Source organism: Sus scrofa, chromosome 16 (genome assembly GCF_054392235.1).
Source record: "Sus scrofa isolate SSC_HxYL_T2T_F1_AM1 chromosome 16, Sscrofa_HxYL_maternal_Yorkshire_Landrace_v2.0, whole genome shotgun sequence".
NCBI classification, from domain to species: domain Eukaryota; kingdom Metazoa; phylum Chordata; class Mammalia; order Artiodactyla; family Suidae; genus Sus; species Sus scrofa.
This window is the reverse complement of record NC_139398.1, coordinates 57,548,090-57,569,984: the sequence shown is the minus strand read 5'-3', so window position 1 is coordinate 57,569,984 and position 21,895 is coordinate 57,548,090. Positions and strand designations below refer to the sequence as shown.

The window sequence follows — 21,895 nt, the reverse complement described above, 5'->3', positions numbered from 1 at the left end:
GGCTTCTCACAATTATGTGCTTGCTGCTCGTTATATCTGCACATTCTCAGACAGTGCAAGGATACCTTTCTGTTTGTTTACATTTAGCTCCAACAGGATCTGCATAGAATAAACCCTAGCCAAGGGTTGGGATCTCAGAAGAACTCTGTCCTTTTTCTTTCCCTGGCTCTGGCAGGTAAAATGAAAAGGCCTGCAGGCTTTCAGAGGAGGAAGAGGTGCCTGAAGAAATCTCCTTCCCTGTTCTCCTAATACCAGAGTAACTTTATTCACTGTTGCCTTAAACTTCCACCTCTTCATACAAAAGTCCCCATGTGAAAAATCAGCTCCTCTGGCCTCCGCTAACTCTCCCAAGGACAGACAGCACAGCCCTCGCCCTGCTGCCCAAACAGAGCTTTTCTCAGAGGCATTAACTTCCCGTTACCATGACCTCTTCGCAACTCTGCCACTTGGCATTTGACTTAGAGCCAAGCCTAGTTCTTGGCTCTCAACAAGTGTTCTCTGAATAAATAAATAGGTGAGCAAATTAATCAACTAAAGATTGCAACTAAACAGTCAGGAGGCCTAGGAACATGGGATGTTGACACCTGCTAGGAGTACAATTCTCTATTAAGATCTATGAGATTGTGATTGCAAACAGAGGACCCCAAAGAGCATGGTAATTTCTGAGTAACCAAAAGCAGCCAGCATTGGTTGTATTAGTTTTATGTCCTATGGCATGCAGCGTATATAGCCTGTGGAGATAAATTTTAATAGTCAATATAGTCTTAAAATGTATCTGCAAGTGTTACTTGTTGCAAGTAACTAATAATTTCTTGTTGCAAGAAATTATAACTATAATAATGATACCGAAAACAACCAATTAAGGGCAATACAGGTTAATTTACCATTAAAACTAACAGTATGGGTAGATATTTTCAGTGATGTCTTTGTTCTGTGGATAGGCCGTGGGTTCACGGGCTTTTACTCTTCCATTAAAAATAATGAAATTCCCTGGTGGCCTAGTGGTTAAGGAATCGGCATTGTCACTGAAGTGATGCAGGTTCAATCCCTGGCCTGGGAGCTTTGCATGCTGCTGGTGCAGCCAAAGGAAAAAAATACACACACACACACACACACACACACACACACACACACACACATAATCATACATGTCTTGAACCCACCATGACTGTGAGCAACAATCATAGTCCTTATAGTTGGGGGTTAAAAAAAAAAAAAAAAAAAAAACTAAAGGGAGCAAATCTTCCTATAATGTAAAATCCTCAATCTATTATGATAATTATCTGTCTTTGTATAGCTCTTCAATTTAACAAGCACTCAGTGTTCTACTTTATTTAATGATTTAGATTTTTGTCTACAGGTTAATAAAATCCTTTGTTAGTACTGAAAACGGCAAATAGTGCTCAATATCCTAAGTGAGCTGATTATGTGATATGAGACTGATTTTTAAGCAGATGTTCTGTTTAGGGGACATTATGGACTCATGACCCATTTGAATCTTCACAATAAACTATTTAATAAAAAAGAAAGCAAGAACAGGGTTCTGCTATATTCAGGCACAAAGCTTAAAAGACTTGTGAAAACCAATTCAATCCTTATTTTCTCTCATTCATGAGCAATGTCCTTCACTGTCATAAAAACTAATCCTGGTTAAAGTTCAATTCACAGGACAGAACTGAATTAATTAATGTTCCAACAACAATAACAACAATAAAAAGAGTAATAACTGAGGATGACTTTCCACTTATATAAGGCTTTGCTGTTTCCATGACATTAGAACCCCTATTTGTTACCAATGCTAGCATTCACTCAGCATGCAGGCACCAGAACAGAGCACCCAGCCCGAGCTGGATAAATAATCATTAGTGACGGTGACTGTGTTAACGAAACCATCCACAGCGGTCTGTATCATTCACTCAGGAGTCAGTGTGAAATGTGACATAAACACTTCATTTGTAGGACTTACCTACAGAGAGCAACACAATTAACAGGGATGAGATTAGAATTTAAGGAGAGGGAGCGTTTTACCACACAAGGCTATAATGGTTCCTAAGAAGAGTCAGTTACTCCAGGTTGAGAGCTCACCCTGAACACAAGAGGAATCACAAAGAAAATGCCATTTTTCTGTATGTCCTTGAAAAGGACTTTGGAGTCACCATTTAAACCTGGGCTATAAAAGACTCTAACTTCTATTGCCTTCATAACAATTGCTCCAAAGGTGGATCTCTTGGATGGCAACCTGTCTGCAAGTAAATGCAACGTCACAGAATATGGGTTAAGGAAAGTGCTTTGCTGAGGAAAGCGGAGGTTTGCAAAGCTAGGCTCAGCAAGAGTAGACGACGTGGGGTCACCCATTGTCCCCATGGAGAGGGGGCCAGGGCACCCCACTGGACAGGTAGTGTGGCTTATGTCCAAACCCCCTTTCTCTATGACTTTGTGTCTTAGACACACAGGAGAAGGTGCTTTGTTATAGGAAGTACAGACAGTCTCCTGCTGCTAAGTGGGCTGTATTTAGATGCCAGTTGCTTACGGAAATTGTCTGGGAAAGCCAGGCATCCAGCATCCAGAGATCTTGAGGCCCATGTGGGATTGCAGGCTTCCCTGCTAAGAAGAAAAGCCACCCTTCCTGTGAGAAGCTGAGCTTGGATGCAGCACCACTCCCTGGCAAGGGAAACACCCAGGGCCAGCCTGAATCACTGTTAAGGCAAACCAGAGAGGGCACCTAAGGTCATTTGCAGATATCTGTTCCCTGCATCACGATATGACCCACGAAAGTTTGCAAAAGACTGTGAAATAAAATCATACTAATGTGAACTCTTTGCTTCCCTGTGTCTTATTTGGCTTTATTAGAAAGATCCTGTTATAACTAACATCCAATAAAGTATTCTGTGAAAAGAGGATATCCCTTGCCAGGCTTCTTTCTTTTTCTTAGAACCAAGTGTACATATTTCTCTACCAAGCACTTATAAATCCTTTGCCTCCTTTTGTTTTGTAATGTATTACACTAGAACCAATGCTAGGGGAAAAAACTGTGGTATAGGTCACCTTGCTGTCAGAGCTCCTCACCTGCACCCTGCTGTCTCCCGCCCTGGGTACAAGGTCTTTGCATTGCCCACGTGGGCCTCAGCCTCAGGGCACTAATCTCCCATGTGTGCCCTCTGAGCAGTAAGACTGCCTGCTCCGTACTGCCTTCTCTAGCAATGCACGGTGATTTCATATGCAAGTACATTAACTCTATTAAACTGTTTCACTTTCTAGTGTGCAGTCAACTGAGTGGTGATGAAAATTCTAAACACTCAAAGGGTTTATTTTATCAAGGAAGGCTTCTGAGTCCTTTACTTTCTGCAGTCCTTTTGCATTGGCTCCAGCCTGGCTTACTGACACAGAGACGGCGGGTTGTGAGTGCAGATGAGGCTTCATGGGACACACCTGTAGTCCTTTGGTTACTTTGCATCAGACTTTGCCTTGATCTAGGATCTCCCAGTTCCTCCAATTTCCATTTTATCATCATTTATTTTATGCATCACTGTTGCAGACCACTTTATCCAGTTTCTGGGATAAGGGTGTGTACAAATAGGCTAGTAGTAAGTGTGTGCTTGGGTATTGCTCCCTAATAGTTGTTTTTGGTGTATGTGAATCTCGAAAGTGAAACCACAGTCTCCAGTTCTTGTTGATTGACTATTAAATACTTGGTTGACTATTAATAATGCTAAAATTGTGCAGTGAACTTGGAACCAAAACAAATCTGTTTGATTCCTGACCCTATATTAGAATAAATAAACTCTAAATTTCCCTTCTCCTCTGTTGTTTCTCCACATTGAGGAGGGGTAGGGTATATTTCACGAGAAGTCACCAAAGACCACATTCTAGGCAACTTTTTACTGTCAAGGACAAACTTTTTTTAAGAAAAAAGGAAATTTCATATTAAAATAATTTATTAACTGATTAAATACCAAGACAAGATGACTCAAGTCTCATTAATCAACTACTAGCCAACCTTCCGAACCTCCTTTACGAGACGTTTTAATATTCCTTAAGCTAAGTTTCCTAAAGTCTAAGACAGACTTCCTGACCTCGAGCCCAAATCAACAAAGTTCTCTCGAGCATCCCCCAAGTCCTCTGGGCGAGGGCCTGATGGCGGATGTGAGAAGACACTGAGGGTTCAGCATGTACTGTGCCACCATGCCGAGGAGTGTCTGCAGCCTCAGAGAATCAAGCAGGTACCTGTCTGTGTTTCCTGTGGTCTTAGAAGCTGGGAACCAAACCAAGTCACACCATGTTTCAACTGCAGCGAATCATTAGCAAAACAGACAAATGGCAACAGTGCAATCGCAACAACAAGCAGGTGGCACTTTCTCAACACCAAAGATGTTATCCTGAAAACACAACTAATAGGCTAGAATATAAACAGCACAACTTTCTCATAAATAAGAAGTCTTGCAGCTGTCAGTAGATCCAAGTCTTCTGATTCACTTCTCTACTGTGGGCATCTGAGGTCCCGTCCTAATATATGTGAGTGAAAACTGAGCAAAGAAACAATGAAATAAATGGCACTCCTGCCAATGTCTCAGAACCACTAGAGGACACATCAAAAATTTCAACATAAACCCCAGGTCTTCTGCTTCTATCAAAATGCTTCTTAGTTGCTCTTATTTCCATGTTAATCAGCCTCGAGCTGGTTCAAGATCTGTCAGCATAGAGTGAGATTCTTTCCTGTTTTTAATATCAAATTAGGAATTGAATTCCTTTGTGATGCATCTCTTTAAAGTCTAGAATTATTTTCTTCTCAATTATTACATCACATTCAATTCTGATGGCCATAGGATACTATTTCCTCACTTTTAAAAAATCATCAAAGTATCTGAATATTTTAGGTATGACTGTGAGATGAACTGTCCTAAATAAATCTTAGTTCCTTGACGTTTGATGGAACGTGACGTCAAAATCGAGTATTCTACATGTACAAAAGCACTCTATGTGTCAGCAGTAGCACAGCTGCTCCAGAATAAGCTAGAGTGAATGACCAAAGCCCACCTTCCCCATTACGCCCCTCTACATACAGCATCATCGCCCCCATTCACAGTATTTCCCACCATATAACTTCCCAGATGGACGCAGAGGCCCCTCTGCCAAATACAGACTAAATATACTACCCTAAATACAGTTCAATCATAAAGTCGAATCATAGATAGACAGTTCTTTCAGATACTTCAAAACAATAAAAAGCATTTTTAAAAATATTGCTATAGGCTCAGATTCTGCCAGCATGTTAAGTATTGGTATATATCACCATCCCTGGAGTTATATATTCTCATTACTTATTTTCCCCAAGCAGGATCTACTTAAATTTCTATGTGATAAATCAAATTTCCAGCTGGGCCAATGCCCCAGTAGTAGGAATTATATGGGATATATCACAGCTACAATCTTTATGATCAACTCATACTGTTCTCCCCAGCTATTGCAAAAGTCCAGCAAATTTTCCAGGCCTCCTGCTTTGTGGATGGTGGAAATGTTATAGTTACGCTGAGATAAAAGTTAACGAAAATTATATACGTAGAAAAAAAGTGTATGTGAGTGTGGGTGTGTTTACTGATATATATATATATCCCTCATCAGGTTTACAGGAAGCAGGCATTAGAGCAGGTCTTCTTCTTTCAAGCAGACCCCACATCGTTTTCCCAGGTTTTATCTAAATACAAATTCCAAGATAACCTGGACACTTTCCCTTTCACATCCTTGCATTTTTTTCCCACGAATAATTTCTGGGCTCATCTCCCGATTCTGCCACACAGAGGCTTTGTGACAGTTGACGGGTTACTTAACTTCTTACAGCCTCTCCTTGAGAATGGAGATATTAATATCACGTGATTTGGTGAGTTGCTATGGGGATGAAGTAAGGGAGCATCAAAAGTTCTGAGTGCTTCTCCTCACTTGCATTCGATCACTTTCCAGTCTTGCCTTTCTTCAAGAATAAGACTATCTGGGAATTCCCTTGTGGTACAGTGGTTAAGAATCCAGCGTTGTCATAGCAGCAGTTTGGGTTTCAGCTATGGTGTGGGCTCGATCCCTGGCCCTGAAACTTCCACATGCCTCGGGCATAGCCAAAAAAATAAAAAAAAAAAAAAAGAAAGGAAAGAAAGAAGATTATCTGCACCATTACATCAACACCCCACCTTCAATGTAAAACTCACAAAATACCAGCTTTTCATCTCTTTGTCCCTCAGTAAATGGATACCCTATGCACACAGACAACGCAAAAACATGAAAACGTTCACTTTTAATGACAACGGTACTGGTATCAAAGAAGTCACGTAACAGTCAACATGCTTTAAAGTAAGGAATTATTTTCCAAGTATTAATTTACCAATTTTCCACACGCCAAGTTCCCAAAGCAGTCAAAAACATCTGAGACCCTGCAGGCTTCATACTTTCCCTAATGGGGCACTAATTGTTTTCAAATAAATGCCCGTAGTGTGCAAACTCTCTGTACAGAGTGAAAGAAGTTTAGGGAATGGTAAACATACCCATCATTCTGGTGTCTATAATATCACACTTCAGAAGATTCCAGGAAAGATCTGGTTGGGATTAAATATATTTAATATCCAATAATATTTAATATTTGAATTACAAGAGGATCAATTGCAAAATATCTCCCTTCAAAAACAAACAACACAATTCTATCACTGCTCCGCTTAACATTTACTCTTCCTAAAATGATTACATCTTTTGCACACACACATACACAAATAAGCATCTCATACATGCACACTACATTTCTTTGAGACAAAGTACTTTCTTTGTGAAAGGCTCTTTAATTTTGTTTTCCTTCTTTATTTGCAACCTTTGTAGGATTTTAAAATGAGGTGTTTTAATAGCGCCATCTTGTGGTAATGAACTATTTCAAATTCTTCCACCCAGCATCACCTCCTCCTCCACCTTTTCTTACTTCTGTTTTGTGATCCATTTTTTCATTTGTATTTATTAATCATTCCTCAGCATTAGTGCCACTGAGGATGATAAAGATTTCATCAAAACAAAGTAGGTCATTTTAAAAACAAATAAAGAAGTTCCCGTCGTGGCTGAGTGGTTAACAAACCCGACTAGCATTGATGAGGTTGTAGGTTTGATCCCTGGCCTTGCTCAGTGGGTTAAGGTCCTGGCATTGCCATGAGATGTGGTATGGGTCACAGATGCGGTGCTGATCCTACACTGCTCTGGCTCTAGTGTAGGCTGGTGACTATAGCTCAGATTTCCCCCCCCCTTCCCCCAGCCCAAGAACCACTTTATATGCCATAGGTGTGGCCTTAAAAGACAAAAAGAAAAAAAAATAAAAATAACAAAATAACAAAAAAGGCAATAATGTGATAACAGCAGAACCTGTACATATAAGAATACGCCACTCTTCAGGGGCAAGAAGAGTAACTAAAAAATCAACCAGAGATTAGGAAGAATTTCAAAGTGGGATTTAAAGGAAAAGGCAATCTGATTTAAATGATTTGAGTTGGAGGTTTCCTTTCATATCCGCCACATTTTCTGTCCTGTTGCCAGTCTGAGAGCCAGGCATCTTGGAACAGTACGCAAAGGCTTCCCAGCCACAAACAAAGGAATATTAAGGCCATTGATATTCTTCTCACAGAAGCAGGAACCATAGCCAGGTGCTAAAGGAATTGGTTGTTTATGAAGAAATAATCAAATATTCTTTCCTTTCTTCCTTCCTCATTCTGCTTCCTATCACATAACTACCAGCATCCCTTTCCCCAGGGGCCAGAATGCTACTTGGGAAACTAATAACAATGACATTTTTTCCTAAATCACTTCAGCTCCAAAGATTTGCACATCCATTAGGAGCTTAGGGTCAGTAGCAGATCTGACCAGATAATCATCAAAACAGGTAATTCCAGAGTTCCCGGTTGTGGTTCAGCAGGTTAAGGACCCAGTGTTGTCTCTATGAGGATGCAGGTTCAATCCCTGGCCTTGCTCAGTGGTTGGGGATCTGGTGTTGCCACAAGCTGTGGCATAGGTTGCAGATGTGGCTTAGATCCAGTGTTGCCATGGCTTTGGTATAGGCTGCAGCTGCAGTTCCAATTCAGCCCCTAGCCCTGGAACTTCCATATGCTATAGGTGGAACCATTAAAAAAAGAGAGAGAATCCAATCATCTGTCGATGGACATTTGGGTTGTTTCCATGTCCTGGCTATTGTGAATAGTGCTGTAATGAACATGCGGGTACATGTGTCTCTTTTAAGTGGAGTTTTGTCCGGATAGATGCCCAAGAGTGGGACTGCGGGGTCATATGGAAGTTCTATGTATAGATTTCTAAGGTATCTCCAAACTGTTCTCCATAGTGGCTGTACCAGTTTCCATTCCCACCAACAGTGCAGGAGGGTTCCCTTTTCTCCACAGCCCCTCCAGCTCTTGTTATTTGTGGATTTATTAATGATGGCCATTCTGACTGGTGTGAGATGGTATCTTGGACTTGGAGAAGAGACTTGTGGCTGCCTGATGGGAGGGGGAGGGAGTGGGAGGGATCGGGAGCTTGGGCTTATCAGACATAACTTAGAATAGATTTACAAGGAGATCCTGCTGAATAGCATTGAGAACTTTGTCTAGATACTCATGTTGCAACAGAACAAAGGGTAGGGGAAAAAATGTAATTGTAATGTATACATGTAAGGATAACCAGACCCCCTTGCTGTACAGTGGGAAAATTAAAAAAATTAAAAAAAAAAAAAGAGAGAGACAAAAGAAAAAAACAAACAGGTAATTCATATACTCTTTTGAGGATTACATCATTAAATCCATTGGAAACATCATTCAGCCTTTAAAAGTCTTTAATTCTTTCAATTATGAAAAAGACTATTTTGTGGATTCACATGGTGAAAAATGAGAGGGAAGGAGTAAAAACATGAGAATGTTGGCCAGAGAATATCCACTTGTGAGTCTAACTTAGAGTACTGAGGCGGTAAAGGACCTTCCCTGGGCAGAGAGGTCCAAAGGGAAGGTGACCTCCTGATTTAAAGGTCATCAGATACACACACATACATACACACAGGCACACACATTAATACACATGTACTGGAACGAACATCCACTTCATAGGCATAAACATAGGGTTTAAGCCAAGCTTCTTCTATGGAAAGACATTTGTCTTACAGGGCTTCAGAACTGGGACTCAAAAGTTAAGGTGTCAAGTGGAAGACGAAACCGAGAAAAGACAATCTTTGCCTATTGGAGATTGTGATTAACAGCAGAAAAAAGGCTTAGCACTGGCAGATGATAAATGGGAGGGGAGTAAAACAGTGGAGAGAATTAGATACCTGGCTGTGAGAGGGAAGCGGCAACTTGGAGCAACCAAAGGAAGCTCTGAGTGGGCCACAGAAATCATCAAAGCCCAATGTATTATCCTCTGAGTGAGGAGTCCTGGAGGCCTGCCAAATTCAGACATGCAACTCTGCTGGCCTTTCCAGGTCTGAGCGACTCCTAACCAGACTAAGGACTATGACCGAGGAGTGAATTCCTTTTCCTTCCTGGTGACCCTGTATTACTTTCCAGTAAGTTCTCCTCTGGTACAATTGTTCCTTTATCTGCACAGGAAGGGAATTTGTGATTCCTTCTGGAAACAGGAGTGCTATGGATGCCGGGCTCACTCTCTTGGCTGCTGGCTCAGAGTCTGATCATACACAGACCTGGAAGGAAGCCCAATCATGTGTGGACTGTGATGCAACAGCCTGGCTCGCCACCAAGCTGGGTGGCGGCTTTAACTCTCTAGGACCCAGTAGCATTTTGGTGACCTTTAAGCAAAAATCACCATGACTCCAATAGTATAAAACAGAGGACAAATCAAGCCTAGTGCTGGTGTTTCTACATAAAGCTTTATTGGAACACAGCCATGCTCATTTATGTAAGTTCCCCTATTGCTGCTTTCACATAAAAAAAAGTCAGAGTCGAGTAGCTGGGACAGTAACCACTGGCCTGCAAAGCCTAAATTATTTATCATCTGGCCCTTTATGGAAAAAGTTGGCCAACCACTGGTTTAAATGAAGGATCATCAAACAAAGGCAGTGTGGTCTATCAGAAGGACCATGAGAAGGGGACTCCCAAGGTCTGGGTTCTAGCCCTGGTTCTGTTAGAAAACATTTGGCTCTCCAGCTCTGAGTGATCTTAAATGTCTCTTCTAGCTGCAAAAGATACAAAAACTCTGTGATTTAAGCATTTGGCAAAGTACAGGGTTTCAGATGCCAATTTTACTGCCCAATGTTTTCCATTTTCCAAAAAAATGTCATTTTTTTCTGTTTGTAATCCAAGGATTGTGATATTTAAAATCGTTAGATTGGAATCGATACCTTGTGCTTAAAAAAGAAACAAACACACATGCACACACCCACACACCCACACTCACACACATCAGAGCAAACCATCCAGCCCAATAGTATAAGCATAGTGTTTCACATCCAGGCTCCCTGCACTAACCTTCCATGGGAAAGACATACATCTTCTAGGGCCTCATCACTTGCTCAGTGAAAGCTGCTGTGTCTAGGGCCTCACCATCTGTAAAACTATGATCAAAACATCACTATTCGGTTACTACCTAAGACACAGCTGTAGAATTATGGAGAAGAGTTTTTACAAAACTGAGCAATTGTCTGAGTATGTCTCCTGACTGAGGAGTAAAAATGCCTGGTTCACAAAACATTTCACACTTTATAGCACATTTATATGGTGGATGCTATCCTATGCCCTTGTATCCTATACTATCTTTACTTAGTGGTTACTTTATGAGACTTGCAACCATTTTCCAAACATCTCTTGGTCTGAGAAGAACATAACTTAGAGAAGCTGGTTGTAAATGAAGGTTTCCGTCTTTGTCTAGGTTCTTCCCAAAAGTAGAGCCTGAGACAAGATCAATAATTTTGGGAAGTGATTCCAAGGAACAGAAGTAGAGGACTAGGAAGATTTAAACAGAGAAAGAGGGCAAGCCAATCCAAGGCCCCTTCATTGAACTAGTCACTGGGATGGGCAACTGCAGCTCCTTCCCCCCTGATGCTCTGAATTGCCTTGTAGAATGAGGCCCCAACATCTTTCTGAATAATATGGGGTGGAGGAGTACTTATCCCCCAACTCCCATTATTGCCCCAGTGTATGCATGGAGCAAGGTGGTTAACCTGGTCACTGCAAGCAGCAGCCTGGGTGTCAGAAAGCAAGAGGTATGCGGTGCAGTTAAGGCAAAGACCTGATGGGTCACAACTGCACAAAGCTGTCACAGCAATGGCTGGAGTCAAAAGGCGAAGAAGATATAAGGAAGGGAGCAGGAAGTGACCCATACAGCGTGTAATGCTTAAATTTTACTAGCCCATTCTCCAAATACACCATCAATTAGGTTAGCCTGATGACAGTGCTCCGTCACCCAACATCAGATGAGCCCCTGTCTCATGCTAGGACCCTGGAAGAAGGAGATGAAGACACTGCCCCTGTGTTCAAGGAGAATCCCATTTAATAGAAGGATACTATTCTGTAAATAAACCGTGTTAGTGAATTCAGATCAACACTACCAGTTAATATGTGAACCCAGATTCTCCCTACTCTGTTGGATGGGAAGCAAGGAATGGAGGTCAACATAAAGGAAGGCTTTAGAAAGAGGGTGACACCTGAGAGGTTTCAAAGGACCAATAGGAGTTTTCCAGGAAGTAAAGCAGGATGGAATAATAAATCACCTATGCAGAGTCATGGAAGTTGGAGAAGTCAGGATGTGTGCAGGAAAATACAAGGGCTTTAGGAAGTTTAAAACAGAGACAATGTGTGGGGAAATAGCCACCCATGAAGAGGGAGCTGAGCCCAGACCATGATACCCTGGATCCCATCCTAAGTACCTTGAACTCCTTCCTATTAACAAAAAAAGAACATGGAAAGATTGTTTAAAAAAAAAAAAAAGGGGAGTTATTCAATTTGCTTTTAAAAAAGATAACTCCAGTAACTTCTTGGAAGGGAGTTTATATCATCTCAAAAGAATTTCGGGGTAAATTAAAGTTTGTATATCTTGATGATCCCAAGATTAAAATAATTCAGCTCCGTAAAACATTTCAATTCAAAGAATATACAATAACATATTTTTCTGTAAATGTAAAGAACATTATAACTAAATTTAACACAGGACTAAATGAAAACCTTTGCAAAGTTTCATCAAAGCAGAGACTTTTGTGAGACTGTATGTCTGTTATTCATTATTTTATGTTCACAGCACTTTGCAATGCAGGCCTAGAAATAATTTAAACCACTGGTCATTTCCCTAGCCCTTTACCTCTGTGAAGCAATGTGGTAATTCAGGAAGACTGCTGCCAGGACTCAATCCAAAAGTATAGGTTTTTCCCACATTGTTGAAAATAAAATCAGTCATTTAGGTTTTTGTTGAGATCACAAACAACAGGCATCTAATAAATGAAACTGCATTTCTAAACTTAAATTTGGCAAAATAGCAATTCTAAGGTTCCCTAAATGAATCTGTGTGCCAAATACAAGAGGCAGGGTCATATCAATGGAGGAAGAAGAAGGCAAAAATGTGAAACTAAACATGAAGGGACAGACACAGAGACAAACGAAAGATTTAAAGGATCAACAAACATGCGAAGCTCAGAATGAGGAAGCACTTCATTTCTCCCTTGCCAGACCATTCAAAATAGCTGATATTGATGTTGGGTGGCCAGATCTATGACCCATTTCTTTTTTTTTTTTTTTTTTTTGTCTTTCTGCTTTTTCTTTGGGCCGCTCCCGCGGCATATGGAGGTTCCCAGGCTAGGGGTCTAATCGGAGCTGTAGCCCCCGGCCTATGCCAGAGCCACAGCAACGCGGGATCCCAGCCATGTGTGCAACCTACACCATAGCTCACGGCAACGCCAGATCGTTAACCCACTGAGCAAGGGCAGGGACTGAACCCGCAACCTCATGGTTCTTAGTCGGATTCGTTAACCACTGCGCCACGACGGGAACTCCCTATGACCCATTTCTAGAGGGGCAATCCAGAGCCCCTCATCTTGTGTTCTAACTCCTTCCAGTCATGGAACCATGGCTGCCGTCTATTTTGGAGCCATGGTCCACTGTGACAGTCTGGTGAGAACTGGGGACCCCTTTCCTATTTCTGTCTTCTAAATAATAATGAACTTAAAACACATAAAATAAAATTATATTGCGATATAATTACCGAACTATTATAGAAAAATTTATGATATACAACACACATGCTCCTTCATCGGTACAGTACATATCAGAATCCGATAACTAGCATAATTTCTTTCTTTCTTTTTTTTTTTTTGTCTTTTTAGAGCCACACCTATGGCACATGGAAGTTCCCAGGCTAGGGGTCAAATCAGAGCTGCAGATGCCAGCCTATGCCACAGCCACAGCAACTCGGGATCCGAGCCGTGTCTGAAACCTACACCACAGCTCATGGCAACATCAGATCCTTAACCCACTGAGAGAGGCCAGGGATCGAACCTGGGTCCTCATGGATGCTAGTCAGATTCATTTCCATTAAGCCACGATGGGAACTCCAGATAACTAGCATAATTTCAATGACATGATTTTGAGACATCTGCAATATTGCAAGATGATATAAAAGTATCAATAACTTCTACTGGGGATAAACGTGTGTGTGCTGCTAATACTGCTTTGGTTATTGCCTACTAAAAATTAAAGCATATGCTAAAATTCAATTAGAGGTCAGTGAAACTAAAGATACGATTCATGAATCCCTGATGAAGCCTGCTATCTACTGTTCTGAAAGTGTGGCCTCCATGTCTGAATGCATTTCTTGGGAAAATGCAATTCCACTTTCAAAGACTTCCTCAGATCTCTATATAATGGAAGTTGTAATTTTTAAAACAACTGATTAAAAACATACATAATAACTAAAAGCTACCATGGATTTAGAGCTAGAAATATTTGAATTTTATAAATCATAGTCTATCCACATGTATTAGACCAAGAATAGTGCCCATCCTGTCATATGTACAAGACCTTGTATTTATTCAGGCTACAAACAATTCAGGCCACAATAAGAATGTAGAAAGCTATTTTTAACACAACTGACATCTGTTTTAAAAAGAGGTATAATCCCAAGTATAAGCCATAGGCCTTGGTTTCTCTGTGTGGGCTTGAACAAATTAACTCAATTTGCCTCATCTGCAAAATGGGTATTAAAATTATATTGACTTCATAAAATTACTACGAAAACTGAAATGAACTAAAGCTGTGTTTTTCTAAACTATGGATTATAAACCATTTAGCAGGACATAAAATTGCTTAGCATTGGACAAGCAGAATTCTTTAAATGAAACAATAAAAGGAAAAATAGCAAACTGTATCACAAAAAGATAAGTGCTATTTTGTGAAACTTTTTTTCTGAATATATATATATACGTGTAACTTAGTCCTGCTTTACAACACAAGATTTTCTACTATGAGTCATACTTTTTAAAATATACTGAAATAAAACATGTGAAGTATATAGCAGAAGGCATGGCACATATCAAGCTATTGTTAGTGACGACATTAAACCATTGTTGCCCCAAGGTCTGCAGTCACAGATTGGTGACCACTCCTCTAAAGAGGCTACTGAGAAATTGACTTGAGAGAAATGTGAAGCACCAGCATTTTCAGTGTATCCTCCAGAGGGACCAGACCAGAATATGCCTCTAGAAAACAGGATAGAGTTTTATTTAGCTCACCTCGAGAGACAACTTGGGTACCATCTATGTTAATTGCTGGCCATTTGACGTCATACAAGTTATTTAATTTCTCTGGACCCCAGCTCCCTAAAAACGAAGATAATAATAGCAGCTACCTCAGAGATTTGTCCTAAGGATTAAATGAGTTAAATGTGAAAAGTTCTCACTCTGCCTTGCACATAGCAAGCACTCAAAAAACAATAACTGTTGCTATAGTCGCTACTATTACGATACTGAGACAAGCCTACAAACAGTGACCATTTTTCTACTTCCTCCCTTAGTTTCAAATGATTTTTATCTTTTATTGTTATTCCTGCAGTGAAACAAAAAACTTCTTAAAAATCAAATAGGAGTTCCCATGAGGCTCAGCAGGTTAAGAATCCAGCATTGTCACTGCTGTAGTGCAGATTCCATCCCTGACCCAGGAACCTCCACATGCCATGGGTGTGGCCAAAAAATAAAAATAATTTAATAAATAACTAAAATAAAAATCAAACAAAAGGCTGCAAACAACTTTTTCTTTAGCGAGTCCTTTATATACTACCACCTATATTTGTCTTTCCTCTGAGCTCTAAGTAATTTTTAATAATAATAAAAGGTTATTTCCTTTTCTGTCTGTGCGGCTGGCATAGGTTGTGTGTATACACACTCACGTCCTAACTACATACTGACATTTCATCCAGGAGACCCAAAGGTGGAAGCCCAGCTTTCCGGATGTGCTCTTTCTTGCTTTCACGTGGAAAATACCATATGGAATTGATGTGACCCATGCAAAAAGGGAGTTGAGCTTTCTAATATTCACAGACATACTGGCCCCTGGATTGGATTTGAGATTTAATACACCAGAGCCCAATCCCCTGAGAGAGCCTGGTAACCACCAGACTGGAAATAGACTTTCTGAATGACTGATGAGTTTCTAAATCACATCACCCTTTTGTCAAGTCACACAGCAGGTAAAGAGTGGAATAACTTAGAACCTAAACATCAGGGAAAAGCACACTAATTTCAGAGAGGACATAGCCTCTCCAAGTCTGCATTTCTTCTTTACCGTCCTAGTGCCCTATAAGTGTCTCTTAAAACTATAAGGCATCTACTATCCTTCGACTCATGGCCCGTTCCACTGGGGCCTGCCAGCTCAAAGATGTTTGGATGCCACTCCTCTGACCCCCCACCCCACCCCAGGCTGAATCCCTATGCTCTGTGTAGCCTTTAAGTCTCCAGAGGCAAACATTTCTGACCCAAAGTAAACAAGTACCCAGCAGGGCGTGCAGAATCTCATGAGAATAACTAACAGCAACCAAAGGCAGAGCCAAAAGAAATGGACCATGGCAGAAAGGATTTTTCCCGAACTTTTTAATATGAAAATTTTCTGAAATGAAAGTTGATGTACTATTGAAACCAGTGTCTACATGCCCACCGTCACAATGGTATGGCTGTTCATATTTTGGCATTATCTGTGTACGTAACGTATCCATTTGATCGTGTGTGTGTGTGTGTGTGTGTGTGTGTGTGTGTATGCAAGCATGAGAGTGTAGAGTACTCTGAACCAATTCAAAGTAAGTTGCTGGTATCAGGACACTGTATCCCTAAATATTTCAGCACATGTCGTCTCAGACTGAAGACATTCTCCTACATAACCTTAATAGGATGACCACACCTAAGCAAATGAAGAACAATTAATAACATCTAATATTAGTCCACATTCCAATCTCCCTCCTTATCCTGAGAATTAAAGCATTGTGTTTGATTACTGTGGTTCTTTAGGCCCTTTTAAAACAGAACAGTCCTCCCACCTCTTATTTCAATGGCCTTGGCTTTTGCATGTGTCTGGCCAGATGTCTATAAAATGCACACAGCAAGCTGTGATCTTAATCAGAAGGGGCTGGAGAGGAGAAAGGTGCACAGCACAGGGCAGCGGGGAGACTAAACTGGACTTTCCGTCTCACTCGGAGTGGAGGACAGAGGCTCCCCAGGCCTACACACCCTCCCTCACTCCACAGCACCCTCACATACCCCGCTGCAGCCATGCTGGTCTCCTTGCTGCTTCCCAAAGAGCTAACAACACACCCAGCTCAACAGGTTGGCCCTGACTCTTCCCTTTTCTCGGAAGGCTTTTCTCCTACATATCCAAATGGGTGCCCCCCCTCCCCAAGTCTTTATTCATCCTATGTAAAATTGCAAACCACACACCTCACCTGATTTTTTTTCTTCTCAGAGTATTTCACCTCTAGCTTTCTATGTATTTTGTTACTTCTGCTGATCGCTTCACCTGGAGTGTATGCTCCTCTAGGACGGGCTTTGTGTGTGAAGGTGCTCACCGCTTCTGAGACCCACTGCTGGGCTGCAGACACTGGCAGAGCAGCACGACATCAGAGGCACCCCTCAGAGCTGACACCACATGGCTGTCCTGTCCCTGATACCCCTGACCAGTAGTGAAGCCACCACTCTCAGAAGCCAGGTGAAGCACTGGAGCTGCTCAGAGTCATTCCCAAGCCCTGGCCTTGGCTTGGAGCTAGAGCTGACCGTACACCTCACTTCTGCTGTCCCACTGTCCCCCTCATGAGTCCCACAGCTGCCTGTGCACGTCTCCGACATTCGTCCTGCATCAGCCGACTTCTCAGTATGTCCATCAGAGCAGCCACTGCGAACGTGCCCTCCTCTTTCACCACAAATCCTCTTCGTCCCTCCAGTCACCCTCTCCCACGCATCCTCCTCAAGGCCAGTGCACTCATCTTTCTAAGAAGTAAATGTGGCCATCACCTCAGCTCAAGATATTTCACTGGCCTCCCTCCCCACACAGGATAAACATCAGCACCCAGCCTCCAGCCTCACTTATGTACAAGCCCTTTCCTGATCTGACACCCACCTGCCCCATCCCCTCTCCTGCCACTCCTCACCTCACATTTGACAACACTAAATTGTTTTTAGTAGTCTCTGGCATATCCGTGCTCCTCACACCTCCATTTACTTATCCCTCTCTCCAGCATGCACCCTGGATCATACTCTTGTTTGTGGTCCTGGAAACTTCTACTCCTCCTGCCAGTACCCACTCAAATGCTATCTCCTCTGAGCCCCTTTGCTGATGTGTAGGTGAATTTGGGCTCTCCCTTCTGCTGTTCTCATGCAGGGAATCTTGTCTAAAATGAAAATCACTTAAACAGAGCCACCTCCCCATGGTTTGTTTCTCTGTCTGCCACTAGGTCTCAGCATGGTCCTGAAAGGCTTGCCCTGTGAAGGGGCGGGGGTCCTTCATCTTCCTAGCCAAAGAGTTTTTGGCAAAATACTAGGCGTTTAATAAACTTGGATGACTTGGGCTGAGGAGCTGTTTTGCCCTGGGCAGAGCTGTTTGTTGAAGTCCTTAAGGATCAGAGTTAGTGACCCTCATCTCCCCCCATTCTGATTTTACGGCTTAAGCCTTGAGTTAATGGTAAACGTCCTCATTGTTTCGGTTTTGCTGAAACATTATGTAAACCCAACATCAGGCGGCTGTTTGACTGGGGACAAACAATTCTGCATTCCAGAGCATGCTGACCCCATGGCCAGTTTGTTTTGTTTGCTTTTCACTAACAAAGAGCCTCTCATTTAAACTTCTAAAAGTTAAACCACATTCGATGTTCCATCTTGCCCTCCCGCATACAAATACCAGTGTGTGTGAGAGAGAAAAAGATAGAGACAGAAACAGGGATACAGAGACAGAGAAGCCACGGAGTTAGCTGGCTATTATGCTCCAAACTAACTCTCATGCCCCAACCCAAAGGAGGAATACAAGAGGCACAAGGGATTGGGTACCAGGTCCAAAGGGCCATGGAGGGGTGCCACTAACCTTAGCAGACCACCTGCTTCCAAAGTGCTAATAAACATGGACAACATCTTTGCCAGTTCTCCACCCCATTTTATTTCCCTCTTAGAGACATTATCTTTTCCACCCAACTGAGTCCAGACAATTAGATGGGCCTCATATTCTGGTCATGGTCAACACTCAGGAAATGGCAGCACTAAGTTCTCCAAGGAGGTTAGCTAATTTTCTACAACCTAAGGATCTTCTCTATTGTGATACACATAGCTAAGACAAGTTGACAGAGCTGCAGTATCACTTAGTGTTATTATTAAAAATTTTTCAACTGTTATCTGACCCTATAAAAGACCTTCATTCGTGGTTTTGTGCAGTGGGGGAGTGTAGAAGGACTCTTAGGCTGCTAGCAGGCACACAGTGAGACTCTACAGACTTCAGGCTGAAAGTAAAGGAGCATTTCTTGGGGGGTTCTAGACTCCTTCCTTGACTGCTGGCATTGTTTTAGTTTATCTGGTTTGAACCAAAGCCAGCTGAATCTCCTCCAAGTTCCAGTCTTGGTCAGATCTCAGGAGACAGCCCTTCTGGTTGTTTAAAAAATAATAATAATAATCTGCCTGAATATCCACTGCAACCTGGAGTCACGGCCAATCACTGATGCCTTATGACCCCATCAAGTGTCCCCATCCATGGTAGAAAGGAGGGGCAATGACATTAAGTGCTGTAATCTCCACATCTGAGGTTGCCGAAGCCTGAATAAGAAGTCCTGTGAGCAGATGGTGAGGCTGCAGGGCGGGTTTCCATCTTGCACAATCAGTCTCGCCTGCCAGCCATCAATGTTGTCTTCATTTTCTCTCCTGTTTACTCATGGGCGTCTCCTCTCAGGGCCTCAAAGCACTTCTGATTGAGCGCCACTAAATAGTGTGCATATAATGGGCCCTGACCCTGACCAGTTCCCTGAAAAGATAGGAGAAAACTGGAGGAGGGGGTCTGTCCTCACAGGGAGCTTATACTCCAGAGGTGGAAACAAAATTGATGACATTACAAATGGAATAGAAAGATGAAATTACTGTGCTGTATGCACATACTTAGGGCCTTGTGATCAATATGTTTTTCTAAAAATGGCTGAGATCATCCTCAAATTGGCATTTAAGACCTGTCCATGAAGGGGGCAGAGGTGGGGTAGAATATGATTCAGTGCATTAAATAATCTATTTTTAAACATTTAAAAACACTATGGAATTGAATTATAGTGACTTTAAATACTTTTCATTTAATTAGTCTTTTTAATTTAGTAAAAAAAAAAAAGAATCCTTATCAAATTTACCATTTTAATTTTAAGTTTAAATGGGTAAGAACACACATATTTTATTAACACAGGCTTTTCTCTTCTCTCTCCTTACAGCTATCTATACATAGGCATGTTTTTTTTTTTCTTTCTGCTTTCCTTTTCTACCAGAAAAACTCAAAAAATTTAATACTAATCTCCACACACTAATATAACAGAGATATCTGGTAATTAATATCAAAAACAACTTAGAGAGGTTGATAAGTATAATAGAAAGAGCTTAGGAATCGGAGAACGGAAGCATGAATTCAACCTGCTCCTTTCTTATTATATGAACTTGAAAAAAAAAATCCTTATCTCATGATGATTTTTTTATGGAGGAAAAGGATTAATGTACATAAAGTATCTAGCACAATATTAAATATGCTATTTTAAGCTGCCCTGTACACCTTTGAGAATTGGGTATAAATCACTAAAAACCATAACTCTGTTTTTAGAAGTTAATAAGAGTTTATTAACTGTACTATCTTTAATGATGAAATCATGCTTTCAGGCCTTGTCTGGAGATTTGCAATAACCAGAACGCCTGCAAGGGGAAAGGTGCATCAAAGTCAGGTAAGGTTTAGTTAGGAAGAGCTTTGATGAGAAGTTGTGTGTTTAACAGGGGTTTAATTTGGAGGGGTATGTTCTGACAGAGGGAATGGAGAGGACATTCTGTTCAAGGAGCACATGAGTGAGATGGGAAGGGCAGGGAAAAGCTGGAGACAAGAGAGAAAAGTCAAATCCATCGACTCGAATAGAAACTCTGGATTCCCTGTGGAGTGAGAACATAATATAGTGGATTTTATATTTTTATAGCTCGCAGGATTGAAAAGTCAGCTGGTCAGCCGTTAGTAGCTGGGTGACTGAACAAGGCATGTGATCTTTCCAAACCTCCACTCCTCATGGCAAAATTGGTAAAATAATCAACCTGGCATGGAAGATTAGAGATGATGTATGTAGAATGCATGACACAATGCCCTGTCCAGAGAAACATCTAATAAATAGCTCATCATTACCTCCTAGTTCTCATCAGCTACTGCCATTGCCTAACACCAGAACAAAGCAAATCGTAACAAACCCAAACCAGCCAACTAGCCATCTAAAATAAGAGCAGATACTGATGAGCTTGAAAACAACAGACAATAAACAACAACCAAAAAAAATCTCTTAGTAGCAAGATCAACCAAGAAATAAAATAGAAAGAATAATAATAGTATGAAAAAAATATGTTTTGATGTGCCCACATAAGTGAGAATTTAGAAGACCTGGTAACTAAATACCAGGAAATCAGAGTTCACCAGCTATTCCTTTTTACCTTTAGTAACTGCATCCATGTTTCCATGCAGAGTTGCCAAGGTGGAAGCAGACAGAAAAAAAACTTGGCTACCAAACTAGAATGCAAACATCCGATCAAGAAATTAAGTATGTACCTGATGGAATTGCACCAGATGAGACCCTTTCTGTGGAGAAAATTAATATGCTGATTTTGGAAGGGGGAGATGGAGTCAGGGAAGTTTTCTTTCTCCCAGAGTTCCCCACGATGCCCCACAGTTAACAGTGATCAATAGTAGAAGGGCAGTGCTTAGAGACTGACTACTCCAAAGAGACAGGGAAAACAGATAATACCACGACAATGGGGACCCATAACTTTCCTTAAGAATTTCCCTGCAAAATTTCAGTTTCTGGCAGGGCCAGAGAGGATGATCATTTTAGGAAAGGCAAATCCTGTTCTTGGGTCCTGGATGCCAAAACAAACAGGAAAACAAGGAAGCAAAAACCATAAGGTCAAATTGTTTAAAGCAGTAACACTATGCCCTAAATCCTATAAAATAAGAATAAATATATCATATGCACTGATTATAAAAGCCCTCCCTGTGTTCTCTTAACAGCTCTACCATTTAGCCTAAAAAAATGTATCTACCTATAAGGAGCTTTAAACATATAATTGACAAAAATTGTCTTCTTGGAATTCAGAAGAGTTTCTGAGGTAATGCTACAATGGCTGAGCTCTCCTAACAAAACTAAGCAAGTACAAACTCCAATCTGAGAAGTCTGC

At 41.3% G+C, this 21,895-nt stretch overlaps 1 protein-coding gene across 2 annotated transcripts in view; it reads right to left on the bottom strand.

Moving 5' to 3' along the window:
* LOC146395592 (uncharacterized) overlaps positions 1-21,895 on the bottom strand; it is a 795,612-nt gene that overhangs the window by 728,146 nt on the left and 45,571 nt on the right. The gene's annotated exons all lie outside the window — the stretch shown is intronic.